General features: G+C 40.2%; 1 pseudogene; it reads right to left on the bottom strand.

The window, feature by feature from the left end:
- Window positions 1–8,115: 8,115 nt before the first annotated feature.
- On the bottom strand, window positions 8,116–9,778 carry LOC122479709 (annotated as a pseudogene).
- Window positions 9,779–26,853: the final 17,075 nt, after the last annotated feature.

The raw sequence follows: 26,853 nt of genomic DNA, 5'->3' as shown, positions 1-26,853 counted from the left end.
AATTTTTTTTAAAGTTTATTTATTTTTGAGACAGAGAGAGGCAGAGCATGAACAGGGGAGGGGCAGAGAGAGAGGGAGACACAGAATCCGAAACAGGCTCCAGGCTCCGAGCTGTCAGCACAGAGCCCGACGCGGGGCTCGAACTCACGGACCGTGAGATCATGACCTGAGCCGAAGTCGGGCGTTCAAACGACTGAGCCACCCAGGCACCCCTGAAATATTAATTTCATTTTAAACCACAGTCATTAGTTGCCTACTTATTGTTTGAAAATGTCTAGCATATGATTATTTAGCAATATTTAAAAAATATCTGGATAGGGGTACCTGGATGGCTCAGTAAGTTAAGCGTCCGACTTTGACTCAGGTCATGATCTCACAATTCGTGGGTTTGAGCCCTGCTTCAGGCTCTGTGCTGACAGCTCTGAGCCTGGAGCCTGCCTCAGATTCTGTGTCTCCATCTCTCTCTATCCCTTCCCCCACTCACACTCTGTCTGTTTCTCAAAAGTTAATAAACATTAAAAAAATGATAAAAAAAAAAAATCTGGATAATTTAAGTAGGGTTGTATAATTATCAGTACCCCCCCCCTTTTTTTTTCTGCAGAGGAGAGCAGTATCAGTAACCTCTAACTACAGTACTGTTTCTAGACTAGCATACTCCAATTATAAATGAAAAGAAGCTGAAATGTTTAGGTTCCCTCCTTACAATGAAGAGGTGAATAATTCTCATATGTGTTTTATGATAAGATGTGACTCCTACTTGAGCCTGGCCATTAATCTTTTTTTTTTTAAATTTTTTTTTCAACGTTTTTTATTTTATTTCTGGGACAGAGAGAGACAGAGCATGAACGGGGGAGGGGCAGAGAGAGAGGGAGACACAGAATCAGAAACAGGCTCCAGGCTCCGAGCCATCAGCCCAGAGCCTGACGCGGGGCTCGAACTCACGGACCGCGAGATCCTGACCTGGCTGAAGTCGGACGCTTAACCGACTGCGCCACCCAGGCGCCCCTTAGCCTGGCCATTAATCTTAAGCCAAGAGGCACACCTCCAGGAAGTGTCAAATCACTGTCTCCAAATCAAATTCTATCAAATATTCCCCCATGTAATCAGCTGTCGTCCTCAGTAACAAGTAGGAGACAATGCCCTACTTTCACTTTATTTCTGCTGGAAAGCACCAGCCCCAGAGTCTGGCTAAGATTCAAGGACATAATAGGGAGTCTGGTTTGTATAAAATAAAGAGATAAAATTCCTGCCTTGTTTCCTCCCATTCATTCCTCCCAACTTGTCCTCTAGCGTACCCTTATTCCTCTCCTAGGACAATGATGTTTGCTAGGATGCCTCACCTGAGTGTCCTGTCTCGCATCATTCAGTCTTATTATCATCCTGGTGTCAATGGGGTCGTGCAGAGGCTTCAGCTGCTTCGAGAGAGGAGTGAGTCTACAGAGGTAGCTCTTCTCTTGAGAATTCTAATTAACCTATTATCCTGAACTATCTTTCTATGTGGTTATTGGGTGTGACCATAGATGCTGATCAGCTCTTTATGTACTCGGTATAGTTCTTATTTCTTTTTTTTTAAAGGGAGGGTTACTCTCAGTTCCCTACATCTTGTATTTTCTCTTTTTTTAAAATTTCCTCGTAAACAGATAAATATATAGCCGTAATTTTTGGTTAGATTTGCTTAACACATGAAACAGAACATCTCTGTATATCTGAAGAGAAATAAAAACTCATATTTTATAACTAAATATCTACCCATATATGTGTGTTAACCAGAATCACCATTATTATTTTTTTCATTTGAGAAGAGAACATTCTGAAGATTGAAAATGCATGAATAATTAAGAAGGATAGGCACTATTGTTTGATGGTTTTAATGTAATATCTCTTAGATTCCTGTAACAAACTAGATAATTTGCCAAAGTCCCTTTCTGCCTCCCTCCCTTCATCCCTACCCTCCCTTTCTTTCTTTCTTTCTTTCTTTCTTTATTTCTTTCATTTAAATTTATTTATTTAAATTCAAGTTAGTTAACATACAGTGTAGTATTGATTTTAGGAATAGAACCCAGTGATTCGTTACATATAACACCCAGTGTTCATCCCAACAAGTGCCCTCCTTAATGCCCATCACCCATTTAACCCATTCCCACCCACTTCCCCTCCAGCAACCCTCAGTTTGTTTCCTGTATTTAATGGTCTCTTATGGTTTGCCTCTCTCTCTGCTTTTATCTTATTTTTCCTTCCCTTCCCCTATGTTTACCTGTTGTGTTTCTTAAATTCCACATATGAGTGAAATCATGATATTTGTCTTTTTCTGACTGACTTATTTCAATTAGCACAACATGCTCTAGTTCCATCCACGTTCTTGCAAATGTCAAGATTTCATTCTTTTGGATCACCGAGTAGTATTCCATGATATATATATATACATATATACATATATATATACATATATGTATATATATCACTCTTCTTTATCCATTCATCAGTCGATGGACATTTGGTCTCTTTCCATAATTTGGCTATTGTTTTTTTTTTTTCAACGTTTATTTATTTTTGGGACAGAGAGAGACAGAGCATGAACGGGGGAGGGGCAGAGAGAGAGGGAGACACAGAACCGGAAACAGGCTCCAGGCTCCGAGCCATCAGTCCAGAGCCTGACGCGGGGCTCGAACTCACGGACCGCGAGATCGTGACCTGGCTGAAGTCGGACGCTTAACCGACTGCGCCACCCAGGCGCCCCGGCTATTGTTGATAGTGCTGCTGCTGCTCCATAATTTGGAGTGCATGTGCCCCTTCAAATCAGCATTTTGGTATCATTTAGATAAATACTTAGCAATACAATTGCTGGGTCATGGGGCAGTTGTATTTTTAATTTTTTGAGGAAACTCCATACTGTTTTCCAGAGTGGCTGCACCAGTTTGCATTCCCACCGACAGTGCAAAAGAGTTCCCCTTTCTCTGCATCTTTGCCGACATCCGTTGTCTGAGTTGTTAATATTAGCCATTCTAACAGGTGTGAGGTGGTATCTCATTGTGGTTTTGATTTGTATTTCCCTGATTATGAGTGATGTTGAGCATCTTTTCATGGGTCTTTAGCCATCTGGATGTCTTCTTTGGAAAAGTGTCTATTCATGTCTTCTGCTCATGTCTTCACTGGATTATTTGTTTTTTGGGTGTAGAATTTGGTAAGTTTTTTATAAATTTTTGGTATTAACCCTATGTCTGATGTGTCATTTGCAAGTACCTTCTCCCTTTCTGTTGGTTGCCTGTTAGTTTTGTTGATTGTTTCCTTTGCAGTGCAGAAGCTTTTTGACTTGATGAGGTACCAATAGTTCATTTTTGCTTTTGATTCCCTTGCTTCTGGAGACATAGACATATCAAGTGAGAAGTTGTGGCTGGGGTCAAAGAAGTTGCTGCCTGTTTCCCCCTGTAGGGTTTTGATGGTTTCCTGTCTCACATGTAGGTCTTTCATCCATTTTGAATTTATTTTTGTGTATGGTTTAAGAAAGGGGTCCAGGTTTACTCTTCTGCACGTTGCTGTCCAGTTTTCCCAGAAGTATTTGCTGAAGTGACTGTCTTTTTTCCATTGGATACTCTTTCCTGCTTTGTTGAATATTAGTTAGCCATACGTTTGTGGGTCCATTTCTGGGTTCTCTTTTCTGTTCCACTGATCTATGTGTGTGTTTTTTTTGTGCCAGTACCATACTGTCTTGATGGTTATAACTTTGTAATGCAGCTTGAAGTCTGGAATTGTTATGTCTTCAGCTCTTGTCTTCTTTTTCAACATCACTTTGGCTATTCGGGGTCTTTTGTGGTTCCATACATTTTCAGGATTGTTTGTTCTAGATCTGTGAAGAATGCTGGTATTATTTGATAGGGATGCATTAAATATCTAGATTGCTTTGGGTAGTATAGACATTTTAACAATATTTGTTCTTCTAATTCATGAGCATGAATGTTCTTCCATTTGTTTGTGTCTTCAATTTCTTTCATAAGCTTTCTATGGTTTTCAGTTTACAGATTGTTTACCTCTGGTTAGGTTTATTCCTAGGTATTTTATGGGTTTTGGTGCAATTGTAAATGGGATTGATTCCTTGATTTCTCTTTCTGCTGTTTAGTTATTGGTGTATAGAAATGCAACCAATTTCTGTATGTTGATTTTATATCCTGCAACTTTGCTGAATTCATGTGTCAGTTCTACGAGTTTTTTGCTGGAGTCTTTTGGGTTTTCCATGTAGAAAACCTGTGAAGACTGAAAGTTTGACTTCTTCCTCGCCAATTTGTATGACTTTTATTTCTTTTTGTTGTGTGATTTCTGAGGCTAGGACTTCTAGTACTATGCTGAACAACAGTGGTGAGAGTGGACATCCCTGTCATGTTCCTAACCTTAGGAAGAAACCCCTCAGTTTTTCCCCATTGAAGAGATTAGCTGTGGGTCTTTCATATATGACCTATATGATATTGAGGTATGTTCCTTCCATCCCTACTTTCTTGAGGGTTTTTATCAAGAAAGGATGCTACATTTTGTCAAATGCTTTTCCTGCATCAATTGAGAGGATCATATGTTTCTTATCCTTTCTTTTATTAATGTGGTGTATCATGTTGATTGATTTGTGAATATTGAGTTAGCCCTACAGCCCAGCTGTAAATCCCATTTGATCATGGCAAGTAATTCTTTTAATAGAGTGTTGAATTCTAATTACTAGTATCTTGTTGAGAATTTTCATATCCATGTTTATCAGGGATATTGGCTTATAATGCTCCTTTTTAGTGGGGTCTTTGTCTGGCATTGGAATCACGGTAATGGTGGCTTCACAGAAAAAGTTTGGAAGCTTTCCTTCTATTTCTATTTTTTGAAACTGTTTGAGAAGAATAAATATTAACTCTTCTTTAAATGTCTGGTACAATTCCCCTGGGAATCCATCTGGCCCAAGACCCTTGTTTGTTGGGAGATTTTTGATAACTGAATCAATTTCTTTGCTGGTTATGTGTCTGTTCAAATTTTCTATTTCTTCATGTTTCAGTTTTGATAGTGCATGAGTTTCTAGGAATTTTTCCATTTATTCTATATTGCCCAGTTTGTCGGCATATAATTTTTCATAGTATTCTCTTATAATTGTTTGTATTTCTGTGGTGTTGGTTGTGATCTCTCCTCTTTTATTCATGGTTTTATCTAGTTGGGTCCTCCCTCTTTTTTTTTGAGAAGTCTGGCTAGGGGTTTATTAATTTGTTTATTCTTTCAAAGAATCAGCATTTAGTTTTTTGATCTTTTCCATTTTTTGTTGTTGTCATTGTTATTGTTGTTTCTATATCATTTATTTCTGCTCCAGTCTCTATTATATCTGTTCTTCTGATGGCTTTAGGCTTTATTTGTTGCTCCTTTTCTAGCTCCTTTAGTTGTAAGCTGTATATTTGGGACCTTTCTTCCTTCTTGAGATAGGTTTGAATTGCAATGTACTTTCCTCTTAGGACTGCCTTTGCTGCATCCCAAAGGTTTTTGACTGTTGTGTTTTCATTTTCATTTGCTTCCACGTATTTTTATATTTCTTCTTTAATTTACTGTTTAACCCATTCTTTCTTTAGTAGGATGTTCTTAACCTCCATGTATTTGAGGGAATTCCAAAATTTTTCTTGTGGTTGATTTCAAGTTTCATAGTATTGTGACCTGAAAATATTCATCTTTGGTAGGTGTTGGGGGCTGATTTGTGTTCCAGTGTGTGATCTGTTCTGGAGAATGATCCATGTACACTGGAGAAGAATGTCTATTCTGCTGCTTTAGGATGAAATGTTCTAAATGTATCTGTTAAGTCCATCTGGTCTAGTGTGCCATTCAAAGCCATTGTTTCCTTGTTGATTTTCTGCTTAGATGATCTGTCCATTGTTGTAGTGGGGTATTAAAGTCTCCTACCATTATGGTATTATTATCAATGAGTTTCTTTATGTTTGTTATTAATTGATTTATACATTTGGGTTCTTACAATTGGGGGCATAGATATTTACAATTGTTAGATCTTCCTGGTGGATAGATCCCTTAAATATGATAGAATGCCCTTCATCTCTTGTTACAGTCTTTGTTTTAAAATCTACTTTGTCTGATATAAGTACAGCTACTCTGGCTTTCTTTTGACATCCATTAGCATGATAGATGGTTCTCCATCCCCTCACTTTCAATTTGAAGGTGTCTTTAGGTCTAAAATGAGTCTCTTGTAGGCAGCATATAAATGGATCTTGTTATTTTTTTTTACCCATTTTGATAGCCTATGTCTTTTGATGGGAGAATTCAGTTCATATACATTCAGAGTGATTATTGAAAGATATGAATTTAGTGCCATTGTGTTACTTATAGAGTTGGTGTTTCTGGTGATGTTCTCTGATCCTTTGTAATCTTTCTTGCTTTGGTCTTCTTTTTTCCCTCCACTCAGAGAATCTCCCTTAAAATGTCTTGCAGGGCTAGTTTAGTGGTCATAAACTCCTTTAGTTTTTGTCTATTTGGGAAAGTCTTTTTCTCTCCTTCTATTCTGAATGACAGCCTTTCTGGACAAAGAATTCTTGGCTGCATATTTTCCTACTCAGCACATTGAATATTTCTTGCCACTCCCTTCTGGCCAAGTTTCAGTGGACAGGTCTGCTGCTAACCTCATGTGTCTACCCTTGTAGGTTAAGGGCTCTTTGTCCCTGGCTGCTCTCACAATTCTCTTTATCTTTGTATTTTGCAAGGTTCACTATGATATGTCATGGTGTTAACCTGTTTTTGTTGATTTTGAGGGGAGTTCTCTGTGCCTCTTGGACTTGAATTGCTCTTTCCTTCCCCAGATTACAGAAATTCTCAGCTATAATTTGTTCAAATAAAGCTTCTGCCCCTTTTTCCCATTCTTCTTCTTCTGGGACTCCTATGGTATGGATATTGTTTCATTTCATGGAATCACCACCTTTTCTTTTTTTTAATATTTTTTTAGGTTATCTCTACACTCAACATGGTGCTCAAACTCACAGCCCCAAATTCAAAAGTTGTGTGCTCTACTGACTGAGCCAGCTGGGTGACCCCCCCCCTTCACCTTTGTAATGACACAAAAAAGATGCTGTTATGTTTCGCTTTTAAACAAGAAACCATGTAAGATCCCAGCACTGCTGCAAAGAAGGTTTCAGTATAATTTTATCAGACTAATTTACTTTAAGGTTTTTTGGTGGCCTGAGGTTTCCCAAAGGGAAACATAAAGTGCATACTTTTCTATATGTTATTAAAAGACATTTGAGAAGCTGATAGCATAAAACAGGTCAAGAGATAACAGGAGGACAAAAAATAAGTGGAAAAACGCTATAGGGAAAAGAAAGAGATAGGCAGGAACTTGCATGCTATTTTCAGTGACTATTTTGGTCTCAAAGATGATTACATTTCTTTAATAGGGGCTTAATAGGTCTTACTGAGTTCAGGACAGGGCAATTTATTCTAATGAGCAAGAAAGAAAAAAAAGCATAAAAATAACTGTTATTCAATCATTTGGGAGAGAAGGCCATATTTTCAGCTTCTCCATTTCTTGACGGACTGTTATACATCAGATTTAATACATCAACTTGAGAATTGTAGTTATCTAAATCATTTTCATCTCTTGGCACATGGCATTTTGTTCTCTCTTCCTAAGTTTCTTGCTCTAATTCTTTTTTAAAATGCTTATTTATTTATTTTGAGACAGAGAGAGAGAAAGAGAGAGAGAGAGAATGTGCACACGAGTGAGGTAGGGGCAGAGAGAGAGGGAGATAGAGAATCCCTGTTCTCCTTTCCAGGGTATATAGATGGGTCAGTTGGTTAAGCGTCAGACTCTTGATTTTGGCTCAGGTCATGATCTCACAGTTTAGAAGTTTGAGCCGGGCATAGAGCTCTGTGCTAACAGTGCAGAGCCTACTTGGGATCCTCTCCCTCCCTGTCTCTTTGCCTCTTCCCCACTCCTGCTCTCTCTCTTTCTCTTTCAGAATAAATACACTTCAAAAAATTTCTCCTTTTTTTTTCTAAAGGTTTTATGATACATTGTTGTCATTAACCAGTCTTTTACATCACACTTAAATGGCCAGTTAATACAAACAGTTCTGGGACTGTCCTTCCACCACTCATTAAGACTGGGGTTGCAAGTATTACGGATAATATTCATTTAGCCCTCTGATCTTTCTGGGCAGATTTGGTGACCTTGCCAGCTCCAGCTGCCTTCTTGTCCACTGTTTTGTTGGCACCCATAAGTAACCATATGTCTCATGTCAAGAACAGCAAAACGGGCCAGGGGAGGATAGTCAAAGGAGCTCTCAACACTCATAGGCTTGCCAGGAACCATATCAATGATTGCAGCACCACCACATTTCAAGAACTTGGGATCACCTTCCAGCTGTTTTCCAGAATGACAATCAGTCTTCTCCTTCAGCTCAGTGAACCTGCAGGCAATGTGAGCTGTGTGTGACCGTTCAGCACAGGTGCATATCCAGCACTGATTTGGCGTGGATGGGTCAGGATAATCACCTGTGTTGTGAGGCCAGGTGCTTCTACTGGTGGGTCATTTTTGCTGTCACCAGCCACATTGCCACAATGAATGTCTTTGGCAGGTATGTTTTTGGCATTGAAGCCCACATTGTCCCCACGAAGAGCCTTACTCAAAGCTTCATGGTGCATTTCAACAGACTTTATGTTAGTTGTAACAGTGACTGGACCAAAGGTGACCACCATGCCAGATTTAAGAACACCAGTCTCCACTTGACCCACAGGGACAGTACCAATATCACCAATTTTGTAGACCTTCTGGAGAGGCAGATGCAAGGGCTTGTCATTTGGGTGAGTTGGTGGCAGAATACAATCCAGAGCTTCAAGCAGTGTGGTCCACTTGCATTGCCATCTTTACTAGTGACTTTCCATCCCTTGAACGAAGGCATGTTAGCACTTGGCTTGTGCTAAGTTGGAATGTTGTCACCGTTCCAACCAGAAACTGGCACAGATTCTACTGTGTAGGGGTTGTAGCTGATTTTCTTCATGTAGATACTTACTTTCTTTTTTTAAAAATCTTTTAATTATTTAGTTTTGAGAGAGAGACAGAGAGAAAGAGAGAGACAGAGAGAGGGAGGGGCAGAGAGAGAGGGAGACACAGTCTGAAGCAGGTTCCAGGCTCTGAGCTGTCAGCACAGAGCCCGAAGCGGGGCTCAAACTCATGAACCATGACATCATGACCTGAGTCAAAGTCAGACGCTTAACCGACAGAGATACCCAGGCGTCCCACTTTCTTTGATTTCCTTATATATTTTCTGGCTGTGAGGTGGCTCAGTGGAATCCATTTTGTTAACACCAAAGGAAGTTGTTTTACATCCAGTGTGTAAGCGGGGCCCCAACACGGCCCCATCATGGGCTCACAGTCTGCCCATTCTTGAGACGCATGCTTCCAATTCACCAACACCAGCAGCAACAGTCAGAACAGCACAATCAGCCTGGGATGTGCCTGTGATAATGTTTTTGATAAAGTCTATGTGTTCTCAGGCATCAATGATGCTCACATAATACTTGCTGGTCTTGAATTTCCGTAGGGAGGTATCAGTGGTGATACCATGTTCCCGTTCAGCTTTCAGTTTACCCAACACCTAGCATACTTGAAGAAGCCCTTGCCCATCTCAGCAGCCTCTTCAAATTTTTTGATAGTTCCCCCCTTTTTCTTGATCCCACCACATTTATAGATCAGATGACCAGAAGTGGTAGACTTGCCCAAATCTAAATGCCCAATGACAGCAATGTTGATATGAGTCTTTTCCTTTCCCATTTTGGTTTGTGTTTAGTGGTGGTTTTCATGACCCCTGTGCTGTGGCAAACCCATTGCAAAAAAGCACTCTAATTATTTTTAAACTTCCCACCTTCCCTTCTCTACGTGTTGACTTCGTTTTGGGGATGACTTGAGATAAGTCTGAAGCCACTTTATGTTTAACTTTCATGAGAATCTGGCACTGAGTTTAACCTTTCTATATATTTGGAAGAACCTTCCAAGTATCATCATAGGAGAAGACCTCATGCATCCTATGCCCCCCTGCTTCCCATTTCTTCCTCACTTAATTGCTAATGCCTGACATTTTATTCTTTGGATTTCCTTCATTTGATATTAAAGTGCAGACACTCCTGGGAAGATCCAGTCACTCATACTTTATTGTGAAGGAGGCACAGGGGCTAGACTTTGATAAGGAGGCAGAGATTAACAAGAGAGCTCTGGGGATTGGTGCAGCTGTGATTGCCATAGTGATGGTAAAACAACTACTAAATGCATAGTCGGCTGTGCTGCTCACCTGCTCTGCAGACATGGAGTCACTTCACTCACCTGAATATCAGTGATCACGTGTAAAACATGGAGTAATAACGCTCGCCCGGTTTACCTAACAAGGTGACAGTGTATGTGTAATAAAAGACTTGCAAACTGTGAAGCGCTATGCAAGGTAAAGATATTAAAGGGCACAACTAAAGGGGAAAGGTAACATCTGTCTATGTCACAACGAAGGTGGGTCCTGGTGCCACTTTATAATCACATTCAGAGTTCTGACTATTAAAATGAACAGGATTCATAAATTGCCTTTGGTATATCATTGTGTTAAAGCCAACCATTTTTCTTTTTCTCTTTGCTTTTCTTCTTCAGGCCAGTCCATCTAGGGAAGCTGAGAGAGGAGGGCTACCAAAGCAGAAGTCATCCTTCGCCTTAAAGGTGTGTCTTTGCCCAGAACCTGAGTGTTCGACAAGAGAATTCTTTGGGTTTGTGGGAAGCAGTAATTCTTCTGGAACAGGCTTCTTCGAGGTCAGATGAGGACTAGAGTTGGTAAAATAATAGAGCAAAATGGTGGGGTACTCTATTTCAGAGAATGCACTAACAGCTTCAGATGAAGAAGTTATCGTCTCAACATGGTCAAGTTGAAGAGGTAGCAGTTATTCCCCTTTTTCTTGTTCAAGAAGACCAGTAAGCCCTGATAAATGAACAGATCCCTGCTGCCACCTTGCCACAAGCATCAAACACAGCTGTCCATGTGAAAAAGCCAGAATAACGGACCCAAAGAATCTGCATCTTAATTCCTGTAATCTGTTGAAGATGTTATGTCGCAGGGCAAGAGAGACTATGCAAACGCAATTGGGACAGGGAGACCACCCTGCATTACCCATGTCAGCCAAATCTAATCACTTGAGCCCTTAACAGTAGAGAACTTTCTCTAGCAGGAGGCAGAAGAGTGAGGTGGCGGTCGGAGAGATTGTGTGAGAAGGATTTGACATGTCATTTCTGTCTTTCACATGCAAGGGACTGTCAGCAAGGGATAGATGTGGGCCTTTAGGAGCTGAGGGCAGTCCCTAAGTGACAGTCATCTAGGCAATAGGGACCTACAACCTCAAGGAACAGGAATTGAATTCTGCCAAGAACCCAAATGGGAAGGGAAATAAGGTCTTCCCAGAGCCTCTGGATAAGAGTCCAGCCGGTGGACACTTTGATTTTGGCCTTGTTAAATTGGAAGTAGAGAAACTGACTGAGTTATCCTTGTATTTCTTACCCATAGAAACTGAAAAATAAGCTGCCAAGTTTTTGGTAACTTGTTATGGTGGCAACAAAAAATTAATACACCATGTGAGAGGCAGCTGGACAGCAAATCAGTGTTTGTTGTTTCAAACAGCCACTCATGATATTCCACTTGGCCTTTATATTTGAGTCATTATTTTTTCGGATTAGAGCCTATGAACACCTAGCACATGACTATTTTTTAAAGTTTTATTTATGTAAGTAATCTCTACACCCAACGCGGGGTTCACACTCAGGACCCCAAGATCAAAAGTCACATGCTCTTCTGACCAGCACAGCCAGGCACCCCAGCACATAGCTATTTAAATCAGCAGACACCTCAGTTTCAGATTCTCTAGACTAAGTACCACTTCCTTTAATTTTTAGTAATTCCTCCTGAGGTCCCTTACAGTGAATTTTGTGCACAGTTATTTCTATATACCCAACTTTATTATTTTTTTATTAAAAAATTTTTTTTAAGTAGGCTTAAACCTGAGGCTTGAACTCATCACCCCAAGATCAAGAGTGTCATGCTCTACCAACTGAGCCAGCCAGGCACCCCATCTATACAAAGAACTTAAAAAAAAATTGAGATATAACATACATTCAGAAAAATGCGTTAGTAAGTATATAACTTGATTTAAATTTTCGTATGTAAATACCTAAGTAAATACCTAAGTCAACAAGATAAGAAGCATAGGTGGTAAGACCACTACCTAGAATGGAGATATAAGATTCCTCCCATCACTTCAGTGGGTGCCCCTGCATCCTTTATGCCCTTCCCTACTTAGTACTTGCCCCACCCAGAGTCCTCCACTATTCTGACTTATATCACCAATGTTTAGGTGTGCCTGTTGAAATTTATGTAAATGGAATCATACAGAATGCGCTTTAATGTCTGGCTTCTTTAGCTCAGCTTCGTTTTGATATTCATTCATGTTGTTGTGATATTAATACTTCATTCTTTTTTATAGTACTGTTGAGCATTCTACTATATATATATATATACACACACATATACATGTTTATGTGTAGTCTCCCATGATGGTTATTTGGGTTGTTTCCAATTTTGAGCTATTATGAATAAAGCTGCTATGAACCTTGCTGTACATGTTTTTTCATGGACACCTATACTCACTTCTCTTGGGTACATAGCTATGAGTAGAATTTCTGGGTTATAGGGTAGGTGACCCCAAACTCATACTTCAAAATTGGTGAATTATGTCTATTTTCATGTGATGTATTATTGATAGTAATACTTTTATTTTTACAAATAAGCCAAGAGCCTATAGGTGTCATAACATATGTACGCTGTCTGCATGTAACTAGAACTTGATTTTTTTTAAAGCACTTACTCAGAAGAGCTGTGATTTACAACAAAGCAGATATAAGGGAGTTTGATTTCTCGAAACTTAGAATGTTGCACTAAAGACTATTTTGCTTCTCTCTGTATTATATTTTGCTTTGTGGCATTTTCTGCTCTACTAATTAAGACCTATACTTCTTATCTTGTGAACTTTCTTTATCACTGGACATTGTTCTCAGCCTGAGGAAGCATAGCACAAGCATTCATGATTTCACCAAAACAGTGATATTCCCTTCCCTATTTCTGAATGCTGAGGAGCCCAACACTCTGCTTAGGAAAGAGACTTGTAAGTGCTCTGGGTCTTTGAAAAAGAGAGGTTGCTTTTGCATCAGGTAGTTTGGGCCTCTGAAAAGCCTCAGAGTACAATTCATGGGCAGCATGTGGGCAGCTGATAATAGACACATTTTAGTCATGAGACTGCAGTTAATGTGGTTCTCTATCCAGTTGACGTGAGGTGCTCCCTCAGAGGGTCTCCTCTGCATCGTGGATTGGCCCCCAAGCACTGGTCATCCCACCAGAGATTTCCCCAGAATCTTAGTGTTAGCACTGCGTCTTTTCACATGTTCTGCCAGGTCTTCCCCCTCCCCTCCCCCCCACCTTATCACATCCTCTACTTTCTTTATAATTCTTCTGTTATCATAAAAACTCTGGTCTTACTTCCTTAAACCTTCCTTTTGGATTCTATGGCAACATTCAGAAGTCAAAAAATAAACAGTGCTTATTTTTTTTTCAAGGCAATGTGGATGCTTCTGCTAACTTGAGGAAAGAGTGCCTGTACAGAGGAGAAAAGCAGAAATGTTGTTATTTCAATTACATCATGTATTAGAGTTCTCCTGAGGAAAAGTATGTATATAATTTATTATAAGGATTCATATAATTACGGAGGCTGGCAAATCAAACATCTGCGGTGTGGGCTGGCAGGCTGGAGATCCAGAAGAGCCCTTGGTGCAATTTCAGTTTCAAGGCAGTCCGTGGGACTACCAATAATACAGTCTTCGACATTGCTCTTGCTTGAGGAGGCTAGACGTTTTGTTCGATTTAGGCCTTTAACTGATTGCACGAGGCCCACCCACCTTAAGGAGGGCAATCTGATTTAAAAACAATGTACTTATTTAAATGTTAATCTCATCCAAAACACCTTTCAAGCTGACAATAAAGTTAACCATCACCTGTGGTTACACTCATGATCTCCAGGAAGACACTGGCTAAACTGAGGTCTATCTATGTCCCACTAGTGTAATCTTTCTCATTTAGGGGAAAGAACACGTTGTGGATTAAGATGAAACGAATTTGAGTCCCAGTGATTCTTGGTAGCTGTGTCATTTGGATAGATCCTTTTTTTTTTTTTTTTAAGAGCTTTAGCTTCAGTTATCATAGAGCAGTGGCTCTCAACTGGGGGCAACTTGTCTGTCTCTCTCTACCTCCCCAGGAAACATTTGATAACTTTGTCTGAAAACATTTTTGATTGTTATAATCAGGGTGAGGCTGGGTCGAGTTGCTACCTGCATCTGGTGGGAAGAGGCCAGGGATGCTGTGAAACACCCTACACGCAGGTTCCCAACAACAAAGAATCATCTGGCCCAAAATGTCAATAGTGTTGAGGCTGTGAAAGCTTTTGCTTGAAGCAAGGTGACCAAACTGGGATACAATACATTTGGAGAAGACTGGAAGATGCAAAGGTTAGAAAGACAGAATAAATGGTGCTTAAGTTTCAAAAGAAAATGTGTGAACACGTGGTCTTGTGGGTTTTTCCCCCCAATTTCTAAATAGAGTATTAGGTAGGTGATATTATAAGTTGAAAAAAGCATTATAGGAGGTTAAGTTATAATTGGGAGAAAAGAGAGAAGGGCTCAGCTTCCTAAGAACATATGCAAACACATTAGGTATTTTACTAAATTTCTCCATCATGTCATTGGCCCATCAGATACCACATAGGTTTGATGCCCTGGGGTGGCATGGGGAAGGTGACATCACTGTAAGCAAGTGTCATGGGTCGAAAGAAGGTGGTGAACTGCGGTTAAGAAACCAAGAGAGTATTTTTGTGAAAAGATGTAAAAGGGTAACTACAGTATGATTTAGCAAATGCCTTAAAGTAATAGATTACTATTTTGTTAGTTCATAATTTATTCTGGCAGTCTGTTTAACCATATGCACAGTCTCCTGAATATAATTTAAATGTTAAATCCTAATTATGAAACTCTAATTCAAAACAATTTTAAGCAAGGCTGTTGAGAATTAATGTGAATGCAAATCATGAAGTCACTCTCATTAGGGAAATGCACACTAATTTTAATTTTGGACCAGGTGTAAGCCTCTCTGAACTAATATCAAGTAGACCTAAATTAAAAATAAAAATGGTCACAACTTTAAAAAGGTTATATTCTGCCATTTTAAGTTACCTGGGACTATGCAACAGCTATTAATCTCTTTATTTTTTATTTTTAAAGGAGATTTTTAAGTTATCTCTACACCCAACATGAGGCTTGAACTTACAAACCCGAGATCAAGAGTTGCATGCTCTACTGACTGAGCCAGCCAGTCACCCCTATCTAATCTCTTTATAAATGACTCTGAGATAATTTAAAAATATGTAGATTATTGAAGGCCTTCTAAACTTTTAGGATTGATTTTGTTGGCTTAGTTAGCTCTTGCCTTGTTTCATTAGGCTTTCTTTGTACAGACTGAGTTATTGTAGTCAACTGACTTGGTCACTGTGCTGTGAGGGTCACCACACATGCCCTTTTGTTTCAGTTAATCAGCCTCTGAAAAAGAAGGAAGACAAATCTATTGATTGAGTCAAAGAGAAAAATGAATATATCAAAGCAAGTGTGAAATTCTTTCCATTTGGCACACACAGTGAACATAGCTAATGATAACCTCTTGAATTTTCTGTCAAGCAGATCAATATATCTCTTTACTCAATAGAGTCAATATTGTAACACTGTTGAATCATTTATTCATTTTTCATCTGCCTACCATTTGTTGAAACCTTAAAGTTGTGTTTAGTCATGGCACTCTAAATGCGAAGAAAGAGACAACCAAGAAACCACTTGCAGTGTAGTGGGAGAGATTTAAGTTACAGGGTACAAAGATACTCTGCATTCTATGAGATAGATTTTAGTGGAGGGGACCTGAAAGAGATGCACCTGGACAGGTAGCCTGGGGCAAGAAGAGTATGCTTATAAATCCCTAAGGGCATTGGGATTTAGTTTGGGAGATCAGTGTTGCTTAGTTAGGGTGACTGGAGGGTGGTACTGGGAAGTGGTCTTATCTGGATATACGTTATTATTTAATTTAATTTTTAAAAATGTTTATTTCTTTTGAGAGAGAGAAAGAGTGCGAGCAGGGGAGGGGCAGAGAGAGACAGTAAGAATCCCAAGCAGACTCTGCGCTTGTCAGTGCAGAGCCCGACACAGGGCTTGATCCCACAAACCGGGAATCATGACCTGAGCTGATATCAAGAGTCAGATGCTTAACCTACTGAGCCACTCAGATGCCCCTTATCTGGATATATTTTGAAGGCAGAGTTAACAGACTTTGTGGGACAGAATCAAAAGAGAACAGTTAAGAATGATTTAGAAATTTTAGCAAAAACAAGTAGGCTGAAGTTGCTATTTCCTGAGATTGGAAAGACTGGGAAGGAAATGTTTTGGACATGATAAGTGGGACATAACAATTCGATATTCTCGTGGAGATTGGAATAGGTAGTTGGGATAAATAAGCTTGGAATCCAGGAGAATAATCTGCATTGGGAATTCACATTTGGGAGTCCCAAACATACAGATGGTATTTAAAGCCATAAAACAGAAAATTCCCTAATGACCAAATGCAGATAGCAAAGAGGAGAGATGAGTTCTTCAGGAAAGTAATGTGTAGAGGCTGTATAGATGAGAGGGATCAGCAAACAAGACTGAGAAGGAGAGACTATTAGGATAGGAAGAGACACTCAAAAGGATGTGCTCCCCAGGACTCCAAATGAAGACAACGTTGTGAGGAGGGCGTGATGGACTGGGCCAGACTCCTGGCAGGCTTAGTAATATGAAGACTGAGCATTAACCACTGAGCCTGGCAATGTGGATGTCACTGTAACCTTGATAAGAGCGGCTCTCCTTGGAGGGTTGGTGTCAAAATCTGATTGAAGTAGGATTGGGAGAGAATGGAAGGTGAAAAAAATGGAGAAAGCACACACAATCAACTCGTTGAAGATGTTTTCCTGAAGAAGGAGTAGAGAAATGGGGCAGGAGCTGGAAGGCTGGAAGTAGCTGAAGAAGGATATAGGGTTGAGCTTCCTTTTTAGTAAAGAATGGAGATATTTCCACATATTTATGTTCTGTTGGGAATACTGCAGCAAACGGAGAGAAAAAACAAACAAACAAACAAACAAACAAACACAAACAACCAGGATGCAGAAGCAGGAGGGGGCATTCTAGAGAGAAGCCTTTGAGAAGATGGGGTTTATTGCACCGGTGGGGAAACTGGCCAGACTGGGAGCACAAACAGTTCACCAGCTGGAGCATGAGGAAGAGCAGAGAGATTGGGTGTGTGTGGACTGGCCGGCAGATGAGATGGTGGGAACATGTTTTATCCCACGTAAGCACAAGTATACGTACCAGAATCCTTTCCTTCCACCTTGGTCAATTGTAATTGTATATATTTTCCCGGGAAGTAAAATGTTCTCAATCCTGGCTGCCTTTTAGAATCCCATGGAGAGCTTTTGAAGAAAATACAAATTCCTGGGGCGCCTGGGTGGCTCAGTCGGTTGAGCATCCGACTTCAGCTCAGTTCATGATCTCGCGGTCCATGAGTTCGAGCCTCGCGTCGGGCTCTGTGCTGACAGCTCAGAGCCTGGAGCCTGCTTCAGATCCTATCTCCCTCTCTCTGCCCCTCCCCCATTCATGCTCTGTTTCTCTCTCTCTGTCTGTCTGTCTCTCTGTCAAAAATAAACTTAAAAAAAAATTCCCCTGCCTCCCCCCCCCTCCCCAGAGTTACTTGGTGCAAATGCTAATATATATAAAAACATCTTTCCAAGTGGTTCAGAACCACTGGGCTAGATGGTATAATATTTCATGTACAGTGAATGACCGAAAAATTGGATAATTTTGCGTGATGGTGGTATCGGCACTGTAAGTAGCAGGACTCTATAATTTCAGGAAGAGAAGATTACGCTACCACATAATTGAGTTCTCAAGGAAGCAGACTCTGAGACCCAGGTTAGCGTGCAGCATGTTCAACGGGTAAGGAAAGGGTGCAGGATTGAGCTGAGGGGAAGCCAAACTGTAAAGGAGCTCCATGATGAGCTCTGCAGACCCCATGGTGAGACCTGGAGCTAAAAATGTTCTGTCAGCGTTGTCCCCTGTTGGACTGGAAGGACCAGGCCTGCATAGATCAGTCATCCAATCCGGATCTCCCTGGAAAGGGTTTGATGTAGGCAACACAGCTCTCTGCAGCAGGGGCTGACGCTGAAGGAGCTGACAGCTGAAAAAGCCCTCCCTGGACCAGGAACTCTGGGGACAGGATTACAGTGTCTTCCTCAGCTGTTAATGCCACAGGCCGACATACCTGGCTCTGGTCTACCAGACAGGCTAGTTGCAAAACAGGAGCGTCCCCCAGGAGTCCCAGGAGGCTCACCCAGAACCGGTTTTTTTTGAGAAACATATTTACCTTTATGAATCAATATTATTAATTTTCTTAAATTTTTGTCACATGCATACACACACATGGTTCGCAAATCAACACTCTTCTCCAACTGCCACTGAAGAAATACTTATTTGTAGGGACATGGTTACTGGCTATGCTCAGCTCCACTTCCGGTGGTGCGTTCTCTGATAAAAGAGGCATTGAAATTGTGGGGAACGTTTAGGCGATTTTTTTCTCCCTGTCAGTTAATTTACATTTTAAATGGGTGACAATTCAGAAGTGTAAGAACCGCTAGGAAAGTGGGTCGGTGCAGAAAAACAGGATGCCGGAAATCACTGGCAATGTTGGTGGCAATGAAGGAAGGTAAGTGCAACCTGATATCAAGGAAGCACGTTTTGTCCCCTGTCCCTGGGGCCATTGCACTAGCCCCAGCAGCAGAGATGAGATCATCACTTCAACCACCACCAGCAAAAGGCATAGAGACACCAAATGAAACGAGGTATGAAGAGAGAGATACACTTAGATGTTTTTTAAAATTTGGAGCTTGTGATTGAGGAGATGCAAATGCTTGAAGTATGGTGTCTCTCACAGCCGTGACTGTTATATTTTAAAAAGTACACATTTTGAAGGAAAAATGACACGAAATCTTGCAGCTCAATAGAGACATCATAGCTAGAAGCAATGTAAGGAAAAATGTAATCCCCAAGCAAATGAAGACTTGCTTGGTGGTCCCTTCAAGGTTAAGTAAACCGAGGGTCCCTGCCTCATTACTGGGAAGCACTGAAGGGCTTCCTTTGAAAGCAGGTACCATCTTTGGGAACGAAGAAAGAGGGAAGAAAAACCCTCCCAGAAAAGTGTACTTCCTGGGGTGCCTGGGTGGCTCAGTCAGTTGAGCGCTGACTAAATCTCCGCTCAGGCCATGATCTCATTCACGGTTCATGGGTTCAAGCCCCAGTTTGGGCTTTGAGGCACAGAGGCCACTTGGGATTCTCTCTCTCTGTCTCTCTGCCCCTGTCCCCCTCAAATAAATAAATAAAACTTAAAAAAAGAAAAGAAAAGTGTACTTCCAATTGACTGATATTTACTTGAAAGAGACTGTTTTAAGCAACAATATGTCAATCATCTTTAACTAGGAAATTTAAATGCAAACTTTCCCTTTCCCCATCAGTGGAATTGGGTCTCAAAATTCAATTTGTAATTCAATTTGTAATTCTTACAGAAATTAAGAAGACTACCTTATTTTACTCTTCTGTGTATATCGTATAATTTTTTCATGTTACAAATATTTATTGGAAAAGAGTGATTCTCAAAACAGGTTTAAATACTTAGCATTTATTTTTATGTGATGAAAATTACAACATTTATGATAAAATAAAGAACACAATCTACCATTTTTATCCACTAGAAAAATTATTTAACAATTTTACCTTTGGGAGTAAAAGACATTGAATCATTGGCCGTAGGACACCAGAAATTCTACTTCTCAGCAAGCTGGTACAGTTACAAAAAAACCCACCAACAGGGACCTAAAATTATTTTTTACCCACCCCTACTTGTGGCAACATTCTGGTAATGATTCTTCTGACACAGCTCATAAAGGAATTAAAAAACAAAAATGTTGCCTTTTGTATCCAGATACTTATATGAATCTCAGTTCTCAAAATATTATGACATTCATACCCAGAAGAGAAACTTACTGGGTGTCAAATCTGATATGTAAAGAAGCAGCAGCTTTTTATCCCCCCGGATTTTCTCAAATTGTTAGTAGTCAATTTCAATGGTGATGTATAAATGCAATAGCTTTTCACCCATTAATCAATGGATTCCTTGTTTTGTCTGATAGCAAGAAAATTTACACCTTTATATATTAATAGAAATTTGGCTGTCTCATGTAGAGGATGGCAACAATTGTACTTATTTTGTTTTATTTTTTAAATATTTATTCATTTTTGAGAGACAGAGAGAGACAGCGTGAGTGGGGGAGGGGCAGAGAGAGACATACATATTTTAAAGGTAAGAAAACATTCCAAATTAACTTCCAACTTGTCTAGCTTTAAGTTAAAGCTCCCATACTTTTTAGGAATAGCTCTCTAGCCTCTACTGTTAGTAATCTTTTGATAGGGAAGCTTGAGAAACATTGATATGGACAAATGGGATCCAGCAGAATTTTTTAAGACTATTTTTAAGAGCAGTTTTAGGTTCATGGCAAAATTGAGCGGAAGGTACAGAGATTTCCCATAGATTCCTCCTGCTCCTACACTTTCATAGCCTCCCCCATTATCATCATCCTCCACCAGAGTAACACATTTATTTCAATTGATGAACCTATATTGACACCTTATTATTGCCCAATGTCTATAATTTATATTAAGATTCACTCTTTGTATTGTACATTCTATGGGTTTGGACAAATTTATGGGTTTGGGGAGTAGAATTGTTTTTAAAATTTTACTTTGATATATAGGCTGTGTTGTGAAATGTAGTCACTAGCCACAGATGGCCATTTAAATGAAAATTAATTAAAACTAAAAACTGAGTTACTTGGTTACTATAATCACAGTTCATGTACTTAGTAGCTTAAGAGCTACATATGGCTACTGTATTGGACAGCACAGGTAAGGCACATTTCTGTATTTGCAGGAAGTTCGATTAGACAGCACTGATTCAGACGATGGATTGCAGAGAGGAAATACTGGTAGGAGGAATGACAATCACACATTTATTGATGTAGTAGGAGAATATTGACTCAAAAAATAAGGCAAAAAATACTCTATCATGCTTTTTTACACAGTCCTATTAGCATCTGTTTTCTTTTTAATAATCATAGTCTGTAAGGAAGAAGGAAAATGAAACAACAACTAAAAGAAAGTTGTACTTTACACCGAAGAAAGGATTTTGTTATAATCACAGAATTCCAGTCAGAAATGACCTTCAAAGTCTCCTTGTCTACCCCTCCATTTGATTGATTGCACTTTAATTGGCTGTTTGGTTTCTGTGTGAATTCCTCCAGGAGCTGGAGCTCCCGGTCTCCAGAGACAGAACATCTCCCCTGAGGTAGACCGTCCTGGGAATCACCGAACTGAGACCGTACCTCCCCGGGATGCTGGGAGTGCTGATTCTGATGAGGGAAGGGGCTGAGCCAGAGAGGAAGAAGGACACCTGCCTTTGGTCTGGGCACCATCCCTGGGAATACAGTCAGTCTGTCTTCCACTTTCACCCTCACTTTTAAGCAGGGGGAAAAATGCCGACTGTAAAGATCACAGGATAAAATTATATGGGTTAATGTGCTTTGAAAAATGGAAAGTGCTGTACGTGTAGAAGGTTTTATTATTACGAAGCCCTGGGGAGTTGTGGTGATACAGTCAAGTCCTGAAAAGCTGATATTATGGTGGGGAAGCCCTTAGGGACCTTAAAATGATTGTTTTAGCAGGTCCGGCATGCCAAAGTAACTTGTTGAAAAATAAGACACATAAAGTTATATAAGGTTTTCAGAACATGCATAAATGAAGGTGAATATATTCCAGGTCCAGAAGCTCAGAAAAAGGCATCTTCTTAAATATACTTCTTATTGGCTCAGGTAAGAACTTGAAAATTCAGGTCTATAAAGCAGTATAAAAAGCCTTAAGACAGGTAGACTTGGAATACTAAAATGGAGCTATAAAACAAAACCCTAAAGTTTTTTTTAAATAGATGAATCCCCAGTCTCTATGTTGATGTTTAAAAATTAATTTTGTCTTTATTAATTTCAAAACACTTGGAAATAGTAGGTATGTGTGAGACACACACACACACACACACACACACACACACACCATGTTAGCTGCATTTACGGCTTCACAGATTTCCGTTGAGAACCTATACCTTCTCCCCTCCCAAAGATCTTCTAGTCACAGGTTGAAGATCCACCCCTGGCACTGAATAAGTCTGCCCCACTGTGATTTACCTTAAAAATTATTTTTTAACATTTATTTATTATTGAGAGACAGATACAGAGTGTGAGCAGGGGAGGGGTAGAGAGAGGGGGAGACACAGAATCTGAAGTAGGCTCCAGGCTCTGAGCTGTCAGCACAGTGCCTGATGGGGGGCTCGAAGTCACAAACTGCGAGATCATGACCTGAGCCGGAGTCAGTCGCTCAGCTAACTGAGCCACCCAGGCACCCCACCTCTGTGATTTACCTTTGGTTGGCCTCATTTTTGCCTTACTTCCACCATTTTTCTAAAGAACAGTGGATCTGAACATGAAGCATTGCTTTGACAACACTTTGGTTTTTGTTTCTAGGACTGGAGAATGCGTACCAATGTCATCGAACATAGCTTTATACCTATAGTGATTAAAAAAAATGTTTTTTAAATGTTGATTTATTTTGAGAGGAGGTGGGAGGGATAGAGAGAGAGGGAGAGAGAGGATCCCAAGCAGACTCTGAACTGTCAGCACGGAGCCCCATGTGGGGCTTGATCTCATGAACCCTGAAATTATGACTTGAGCCAAAATCAAGAGTCAGATGCTTAACCAACCGAACGACCCAGGCATTCCTTATGGTGTTTTTTGCTAGTTGCTATATACGTAACATATAATATTGTATTAGTTTTAGGCATACTAAAGTTTTCACTTAGATCGACTTTACAGAGGGGCACCTGGGTGGTTCAGTCGGTTGAGCGGCCGCCTCTTGATTTCTGCTCGGGTCATGATGTGGTGGTTGGTGGGATTGGGCCCTAGTCGGGCTCTGTGCTGACAGTGCAGAGCCTGCTTGGGATTCTCTCTCTCTCTCTCTCTCTCTCTGCCCCTCTCACTCTCTCTCAGAATAAATACATAAATAAACTTAAAAAAAAAGAGTAACTTTACAGAAATAAGACAATGTGAATGTCCAGATATTCCTACCCCACCCCAAACCTGTCAGTTTTAGCATCTGATCAGTTTCCATGAAGAGAAAAGACCAAAAAGGTAAAGGTGAAGACAACGACTGTGCTGACACAATTTGGGTTTTAATGAAACAAAATTGGCTGAGGTACTTAACTGTATCACCACATAAGAAAATTCAGCAACTGCTATCCACAAATACTGGACTTTGTTCTGTCGAGACGGAGGGGGAAGAAAGCTGTGCTGGCTTTCAAATTGGGACTAACAATATGACAAGAAATCGTGTATGAGATGAATGTGTATTGCTAGAATTTGCCTAGGCTGTTTGTTTTTGTTTTTGTTTTGTAACTGAATCTCTCCTCATTTATGAAACGACTATACTCTATGTAGTGGTATCACCTGGGTGCAGTGGGAGATTAAAACGTAGGACAACAAGAGGTAATTTCCTTCAATTACTTAATATCTTTCTGTTACAGGGACACCTGGGTGGCTCAGTCCCACTTCAGTTGAGAGTCTGACTTCAGTTCCCGTCATGATCTTGTGGTTCGTGCGGTTCGTGAGTTTGAGCTCCACGTTGGATTCTCTGCTGTCAGTGCGGAGCCCATTTCAGATCCTCTGATCCCCTCTCCCTGCCCCTCCCTGGCCTGTGCTGTCTCTCTCTCTCTCTCAAAAATATATCAACACGAAAAAATTTTTTTCTATTATAAAAATGGGACTGGTCTTCCAAAGGTGTTTCTAAGTGCCTTAGAAACACAACTACCCTTATTCCTTACTTGTTAGGCTACTCTCTGCCTGCTCTCTAACTGTCACTTTTCCTGACCTTGGATGTCGCTTCTGTACAATTCAGGGATTTATTGGGTGATCTGTGAAGTACCATCATGGCTTTATTTCTCTTTGACAGCAATAATTGCTTAACCCTTTAATAAGGCCATTTATTTACATATGTTATCACACTTAATTTTTACAAAATTCTGTAAAAAGTTATTCTTATACTATTTATAGCCCTGACTTTGAGAGAGTCAGGATGTCACAGATCTTGCAGGAGACAAAGCTAGGTTTGATTCCCTCACCCATGACACCGTGGACCATGCATTTTGCACAGTGCCAAATCACATCTGCGGCAAAAACCTGTTATTAACAAAAGAAAATTTCTTACCCTGTTAGCTATCAGAGGACCACAGCTGGAGGTAGTAGCCCTCCAGATATTTTTTATGTCTTTTGTGTCAAAAAGGGCCAAAGTAAGGTAAAATAAATGAAATTCTCTGGTTCAAATGGTTAGCAGTGATGATGACGTGATTATCTCAGCTAAATTTGTCAAAAATTCATCTGATCACTCAGCTTTGTGTGACATGTAATTCCCTCTCATTAAAAAAATTTTTAAGATTCCCTAGTAGTTGTAAGAAATAATACAGAGAAACCCCACATATCCTTCACCTGGTTTCCTCCCATAATACAATAGCACAAACAGGAAATTGACATTGATGGAATCCATCAATTCTATTCAGATTTCCCCAGTCTCACGTGTACTCATGTGTGTGTGTGTATGTGTGAATGTGTGTGTGTGTGTGTGTGTGTGTGTGTGTTTCATCCTATGCAATTTTATCACATGCATGCATTCATGGGCCCACAACCACAGTCAATACACAGAAAAGTTTCATCGTAAGGATTCCTCATGCTACCTTTTAATAGCTGCAGCCACTCAACTTCAGCCTTTAGCAACCACAGATCTGTGTTCTCCATTGCCTCATTTTGTCATGTCAAGAATGTTTAGTAATAGAATCATGTGATCTTTTGAGTTGGGTCTTTTTTGTCCCCTCACTCAGGTTAATTTTCTTGAGATCCAAGGTGTTTTGTGTATCAATTCCTTTTCACTACTGAGTAGTATTCCATATCATGATGTACCACAGTTTGTTTAACCCCTGACCTATGGAAAGACGTTTGGGTTGTTTCCACCTTTTGTCTATCGTGAATAATGCTGATATGAACATTCATGTGCAAGTTTTTGTGTGAACATAAACTCATTTCTCTCTTACGAAAGCCCAAGAGGCAATTGTTGGGTTGCATGTTAAACACGTTTGGTTTTGTAAGAGACTGGCATTGCTTTCAAAGTGACCACCAGCAATGTGTTTGATCCAGTGTCTCAGCATCAAGTACTCTGCCTGGGGTAGAGACTATACTCTACACAGGGGCTGGGTGGAGAAAGGGAGCCCTGATCTCTAGGCTACATGTACCTGAATTTAGCCTCTGCAACATGGATCTGGGGGGTGGGGAGGAGGAGAAATGGTGACTTCCCCCCTCCCTTCTGTAGCTCTTAACTGTGAGCTAGATGGAGAGGGATTAGTGCATTCTTGGATGCACCCCCCCCTAGAGTGCCATGCTGAGCTAGGAAGCCATGAAAGGTGTGAGGAGTGGGATATAGTTTAAATGCCATAGACTCTTGCCATTCTTACTGAGTTTTAGTAGACTTTCCTTGAAAGAATGTTTCCTTCAGAGATTTTTTTTTGGTAATTTTAGCAATTATGATTGTTTTTCTAGGGCAAAGATCTGCAAAGCCCCTTAAGCCGCGATCCTGGAAGTGGAACCTAACATTACTGAGTTTTTACTGGGTATTTACCTAAAGAAAATGAAAATACTAATTCAAAAAGATGTATGCATCCCTATGTTTATTGCAGCATTATTTACAATATCTAAGATATGGAAACATACTGAGAACCTAAGTGTCCATTCATAGATGAATGGATAATGAATAAGGAACACACACACACACACACACACACACACAGGAATATTATGTAGTTATGAGAAAGGATGAGATTGTGACATTTGCAACAAGATGGATGGACTTACAGGGTATTACGCAAAGTGGAATTAATCAGACCGAGAAAGCCAAATGCCATATGATTTCACTTATATGTAGAAATCTAAAAACAAGTGAATAAACAAAAAGCAGATTCAGACCTATAAATATAGAGAACAAATTGATGGTTGCCTAGGTGGGGTGGGGAGATGAGCAAAATGGGTGAATGAGAGTGGGAGATACAGGTTTCCAGTTATGGAGTGAATAAGTCATGAGAATAAAAGGCACAGTATAAGGAATATACTCAACAACGTTGTAATAGGATTGTATGGAGACATATGGTAGCTACACTCGTAGTGAGCATAGCATAGTGTTTGTACCTGTCGAATAAGTATGTTGTACACCTGAAGCTCATGTAACATTGTGTGTCTACTCTACTGAAATAAAAAAAAAATTAGGGACTTGGGTGGCTCATATTGTTAAGCATTAGACTTTTGATTTCAGCTCAGGTCATGATCTCTTGGTTATGGAAATGAATCCCATGTTGGGCTCAGTGCAGAGCATAGAGCCTGCTTGAAATTCTCTCTCTGCTGCTCTTCTGCTCATGCATGTGCAGTCTCTCTTTCTCTGTCTCTGTCTCTGTCTCTCAAGATAAATAA

The sequence above is a fragment of the Prionailurus bengalensis genome, chromosome C1, assembly GCF_016509475.1.
Source record: "Prionailurus bengalensis isolate Pbe53 chromosome C1, Fcat_Pben_1.1_paternal_pri, whole genome shotgun sequence".
NCBI lineage: Eukaryota > Metazoa > Chordata > Mammalia > Carnivora > Felidae > Prionailurus > Prionailurus bengalensis.
The sequence above is the reverse complement of the archived record's forward strand: the minus strand, read 5'-3'. Positions and strand labels throughout refer to the sequence as shown.